The sequence below is a fragment of the Mauremys reevesii genome, linkage group 18 (genome assembly GCF_016161935.1).
Source record: "Mauremys reevesii isolate NIE-2019 linkage group 18, ASM1616193v1, whole genome shotgun sequence".
Lineage (NCBI taxonomy): Eukaryota > Metazoa > Chordata > Testudines > Geoemydidae > Mauremys > Mauremys reevesii.
The window spans coordinates 1,360,554-1,366,665 of NC_052640.1; positions in this window are offsets into that span (position 1 = coordinate 1,360,554).

A 6,112-nucleotide genomic window follows, 5' to 3' on the forward strand; every position below is an offset into this window, starting at 1 on the left:
TATGGTGATCTGTGTTCTCTGTGTTCCCTCTCTATTCATGCGATTAGTGCAGCTCAGGAACAGAAAGGAGATTCTGCTATTCCATTTTCTCTGTACAGCCCTCCTCAATGCTGCAACGGGAACTGCCATTGTGTGTTTCTGTTCGAGGTAGGTGCTGGTACATAAGAGTCAAACATACTGTGGTCACTCAGACAGACTTTACATTTGTTCTTTCTTGTTTTCCATAATCTAAAACAAGTCACTCAGACTGAAGGGACAGCATATGATTTCTGCAGCTTATTACTAACCTCCTCTTACACAAGCTTAACAAGGAGTGAAAAACTCAGAATGGAAAGCACCATCTGTATGATGCTCCATAGCGACTTGCTCCTTTTCACACAATGCTGGGAAGCAGTAGCTCTGGATGCTGTCCTGCAACGCAGACATAGTATTATGTGTTGCACGGAATATTTGGATTTGACCTTAGTTGTTCTTTATTAACTGTGCAGATATGTCTATGCTATAAGCAGCAACTGCAGTAATCCCTGACAGTTTATCAGCGCAGTTATATTAACCTCCATGAAAATTACATTTTGATTTGTCTATTGATTTTTAAATTTTCAAATCAGCAAGGGCTCACTTCTCAGCTGCTTCCTCCTTATCACTCCTTACCTGTCTCTGAACACTGCGCCAAAGCAACTCGCAGCCCTTTCATCTCTCTGGGATTTACTTTTTCCCTTCGCCAGCTTACACTTTATAAAAACGCACCATTGAAAGCAACATTGCATCATTTAGCACATTAGGGCTTCCTACTCGAGTAAGAAACCATTGGTTCCAAGGCACAGCTGCTGCCAATTACCACTACTTAACTGGCACATTAAACACATAGTAAGGAATTAGGAGTTTCGGTCTGCTCTCTACTTAACAATAACAAAGTCACTTGACCTTTTTTCAGCCACCACAATGGCTGTGTAAGTGACTGTTTGACAAATGCACTTTGTAATGGTCTCTGTTCTTTCTCATGCGACTGGTGGAACAGTTAATATCTTGAGTCACAGCACTGAGGCGAGTGCTTGTGATTAATTTAAGATGTCAATTAATCACCCCAGATGGACTGGTTTGTCATCACTTCCTAATGGGAAGATGTTGATTTGTCCCACAGAATTTGTAATAGGAACTAATGCTGAAGTCCTGGCTTGGGGGCTGCTCCGGGGAAGGAATTGCTGCGTGTGCCGTATTAGTGCTTTAAATCAGATCTGGCTAACAGGGCTTTTCCAGCACTACCTCAACAGAAAGAACAAAAACCAGTTTTAAATCATTAAGAAAATACACAATCCCATGAACAATGTTCAGCTTTATTCCACTTGAAACGTAAGGCTGACTCCAAAGTGCCACTGTTGATTTTGATTTCCTACCTTTTAACAGGCACCCTCACTTCATTCACTCCCCACTCACACCTCATTCATCAGCCTGCAGCCGGCTCACTGAACTCAAGGCACACACGGCTACAGTGGGTGCCGTGAAGATCCTGCTTCTCCTGCTTGCCGCAGTCCCTGTTCCTACAGTATCCTGTGAGCAGCCCAGGGCTCCCCTGTCATCATTATTCTGGCATTGCTAGTGCCCGGGATGTGCAAGGCACCTTCCCGGCTTATGAGCCCTCTGCCCCCAGGAGCCCACAGGCTAAGGACAGACAGACAACCAGAGGGGTCAGATGGCAGCACAGCAGTTTGGGTCAGTCAGATAAGCCTCTCTGTCTCCCCAAAAGTCTGGAGCTGGAGAAGAGGATCCAGCCATCTGTCTGCCTGAGGGTTTTCTCTAGTGCCCATCACTGTGTTATCTACCCAGCAATGTGCCCCACCAATGAAAGGTGGTGGAAGGCTCCTCCCTGGGGTTTGCAGGATTCTGTGGCTATGGTGTTGGGGGCTGTGGCTGGCTGGCTGAGGGTAGCCCTGTGTGCAGACACTTTGCGGGTGTATCAGTTTGGGGAGAAAGATCTTGCTGAGCCTTACATACATGACAGGCGGGGCGGCTCCAGGCACCAACGCAGCAAGCGCATGCCTGGGGCGGAAGCCGCAGGGGGTGGCGTGCCGGTTGTTGTGAGGGCGGCGCGCCAGTGGGAGGTCTGCCGGTCCCGCGGGTGGTGGGTACGCCGAAGGCACGGGACCGACAGACCACCTGCAGGCGTGCCGACAAAAGCCGCCTGCCTGCCGTGCTTGGGGTGGCAAAATACACAGAGCCGCCCCCGATGACAGGATATTTTATACAGCAGAGACATAGCAATGCCTGTGCCTGCCAGTACGTTACTCCCCCACCCAAATCCAGCCAGAACCCCACGCACCAGCACTAGAGTGCAGAGGGCAGAAACTCGGTTGTGGAGATCAAAGCCGTGCTGAGCCCCCAGAACCCAAAGAAGGGGGAAATATATTCTCTTTGGGTGAAATTCATCCCCGTGCAGACAGCCAGTGCAAGGCCTGGGAGTCACTTATGTCTGGCTTCTGGGAGCTGAGCCCTCTGCACAGCGATGCAGTGGTTGTCCCACATCTCCAGGGGCTCTACATGGGAACACCTGTTCAGACATGGAAATGCTACCCCTGCTTTACCCACAATACAAACCACCCTCTTCTGGCCGCTGGGGAATGTTCCGCTCACAGTTTTCATGGCTGTTTGTCAGTTTTGTGCTTCTCTGCCCTTCCTGACTCTGGACTGAAGCGTGAAGGCACCACAGTCCTGTGAGGGAGGCTGTTTCTGGCTCAAATGCATGTGAGACACAATGGAAATCTGGTGACAGACTTTGTGTAAGACTTTCAGTTCTGCTTCCAGGGCTACGAGGCTTGCACAGGCTTTGGATAAACGTCTGAATGTTCAGGTACAAATCCAGCGCGAAGCAAACCTCCAAACTGGCCTCCGGGATTTCTGCTATTTCCTGCTTCTGGCCCCAGCCGTGCAGAGATGCACAAAAAGGAAAAAATTGAGGGAAAGTTCTGCCAACTTCTGAATATCACAAATGTTTGTGTTCCCTTGGTGCTACAGTGCAGGGCAATTCTGGCTTCTGCTGCACTGCTTCCTCCTACCCTGTCAATGACCCGTAAGTAACCAGGGAGTGGACAAGCTCAAACATGGGAGCTGTGTTCTAACAACGTAGCCAGAGCAGGGGATTGTGCAGCTGGCATGTGCTATGAGTGGGGTTGGTACATGTGGTAGCTCAGTGCCACAGAAAATATACAGGGTCACTTTTCAGCTTGGATCCACACCCCTGACTCAGGCTGCATCCATGCTGGCCAGGTGGTGAGTGCGAGGAAGTGGTGAGCTCAGCCTAGGGGTTGGGAGCACGTTGCTTAGTCCCCCCCTCCCAGGCCGTGGGAGTGCCAGCCATGCAGGGAGAGGCTCTGTGCTGCTCTCTCACCACCTCCTCAGTGCCCGCGAGGTGTGACACAGCCCTGCTCTGGCTGGAGTGGGATGCAGCCCGTATCAGCTCTAAGAGTCACGCTGCGAGCACAGGGCAAGTCCCATCCCTGCCCTGGTTTAGGAGAGCTCCCTGGTGAGCACCACATAGATTCCCCAGTGCAAGGACATGGAGACGGTGCCAAGCGAGCACCAAGCCAGTGGTTGTGAAGCAGAATTAGTGAGCAGCCCCCTTGCCGTGGCTGGCTGGACACCTCCCCTCGGGGCCTGGAGTCGTCGGTTCTGTCTGCAGCGCTGGCATGTAAATGTTTAAGCCTTTGGAATATTTATTTTTCATGTTGCTTACTGACACCAGGAAGGGGAAGCGAGGAAATCTGTATGCACTTTTAATCACCTGTGAGTGGAGGAGCTGCAGGGCACTGCTGCTGTATGTCTGGAGATAAACCATTACTGCTGGCTTTGCCAGGGAGAAGTGGTTTGCACAGGTGTTTTGTGCGTGAGTGGCACGGAGCAGTACCCGGGACGAGGCAGCGATCAGGCTAGAGAGCTTTGATAGGATTACGACAAGGAGAGAAAGATAAAAGAGCTTTCTTCTTGGAGTGGAAGGGGAACTGAGCTCTCCCACCCTTGCCAGCGGCCTGGGTCTGGGCTGTTTTCTCCCCACCAAGAACCTTCTTATCTTCTCCTGCCTTCCCCCACCCCCGGGCACCGCGGCTTCAGCAGTGGGTGTGGGGACCCTGAGAGCCAGGCCTCACGCTGCTCCTGAACCTATTGGGTTTCTGGGAACTGGGCGGCGGAAGCCCACTCACTGCTAAAGGATCCCCCCCAGCCTAAGGGGAGGATCTACTGGACCTCAAAAACGCAACTGATTCCGGGGGACAACTAATAAAAGAACAGGGACAGGAGTGCGGTCAGAGGGTCATAAGAAGGGAGCCTGACGCGGACACCAAGCAGAGAACCCCGGACAGCGCCCACTGCTCCTCGAAGGCGTCAAGGGAGCCAGCGGACGCCGCCCAGAGGAACTCCGCCCGGAGACGTGAACGGACAGAGGATCAGAAACAAACCCCACAGTCACAGGAGTCTCCATTGGCCAACCGCCTCTCCCTGGTCACGTAGCAGCCCATGCAGCCAGGGGGTGTATAAATGGCGCTGCTGGGTGGTGGGTTTGGACCCAGGGAGTGGGCCCAGGGTGCAGGTTTGCAGTTCAGAGTTGGCCCTGATATTGCAGCCAGATGGCCCTGTGCCGTGCTGTACTCACTATAACCCAGGAGAGTCTTGTTGCCAGCACAGAGTGCCCTAGGTCAGCAACAGTGGTTCGTTGCCCGGTGTGCTTCGCTCCAATAAACACACCAAGGTGGAGAGGCAGACAAAGTTTATTTGCGATCTCAAAGCGGGATGCTAGGAGACAGACACATCTCAAATCAAGCACACAGCTACAAGCAGCTTTTTCTCTTTTTATACATAACTTTAACTAAGCCTCTTCTATCCCTCCCCACTCCCCCTCTCTCCCCACCTTTCATTCCCATGTAGCAGATACACTTTGCGGTAGCAATTACATTAAGCAGTTAAGTCATACTTGGCATCTAACAATTTAGCTCGTTAGTAACTCTTCTGTGAACCGTTATCTTGTCTTACTTTCTTTGATCTGTTATTTTGCCCCTTAGCCAGGAGCAAGCAGGCCTCATTATAGCAGGCCTCATTATTACCTTCTGGTACAGGTGTTGCAACTGATAACCATTCTCTGTTGCTGGCCTGTTAGGTCGATTAAAGTTCAAACATGGAAGCGCTTTGGTCAGACATGGAGTGACTTTAGTTCATTCAGGCCTACTACAGAAAGGCTTCATTGACACTGTGGTTTTCCACCCTCCTGAGTTACCTAGAGTCATGCCTAATGACACCAACAGTCTTGTAGCATCTGGCTAGCGAGGGGGCAGTCTGGGGGCAGCAGGCCTGCCCCAGGCACCCTCACAGAGTAGCTGAACTCGAGGGGAGCGGCCTCAGGGGAAGTTGCTTCCTGGATCCTTGAGGACATTCGCAGATGATAGAAAGTGGCACCAGTGACACACAAACACCATTCAATAATCCTGCTGTAGCTCTGGCGCGGGAGGGGCTTTGGCCAGCTTCAGATGGAAGCTCCTTCCTGCCGCCGCCTCCCTCCTGTGATGCGCTGTCACTGCAGCTCGGGGCATGAGGGCGGAGGCTGAAGCAAAGGGTTGCACACGTTCTGCTGAGCCATGAGCCTTTGTTTACAAAGCTGCAGCCTGTGGAGCAGCGTTCCTGGGGGCCTGGGGCAGGGCACCTTCTCCCTGGGCGTCCCTGGCTCAGAGGCTGCACCGGTGTGTTAGTCACTCGAGGGCAAACCCAGAGGCCTCACTCAGAAATCTCACTGACGTGTAATGGGTCAAATCCTGAGAGTTACTGCGAACCGCCCCGCCCCCCACGTCAGGGGTGCAGGGTCAGTCCCACTGCTGCCTCTCAGGACTGGGCCCCGGGGGAGCTCTGCCGGAGCGAGGAGGGGGGCAGCCCTGCGTTTGCAGAGCGGGTGGGATGCGCAGGGCAGTGCTACCTGCCTGTCTCAGGCTGTGGAATGCACAACAGGAGAACGACAAAGGCCTGGCCCGGCCTCCGTGGTCCCTTCGTGAATGGCGCCATTCACTCGCCTCGCCCGCCTTGCAGCTTAGCAATAATTAGCCCAGCATCAGTTTCATACCTGCTGATTCCCCCTCCCAAA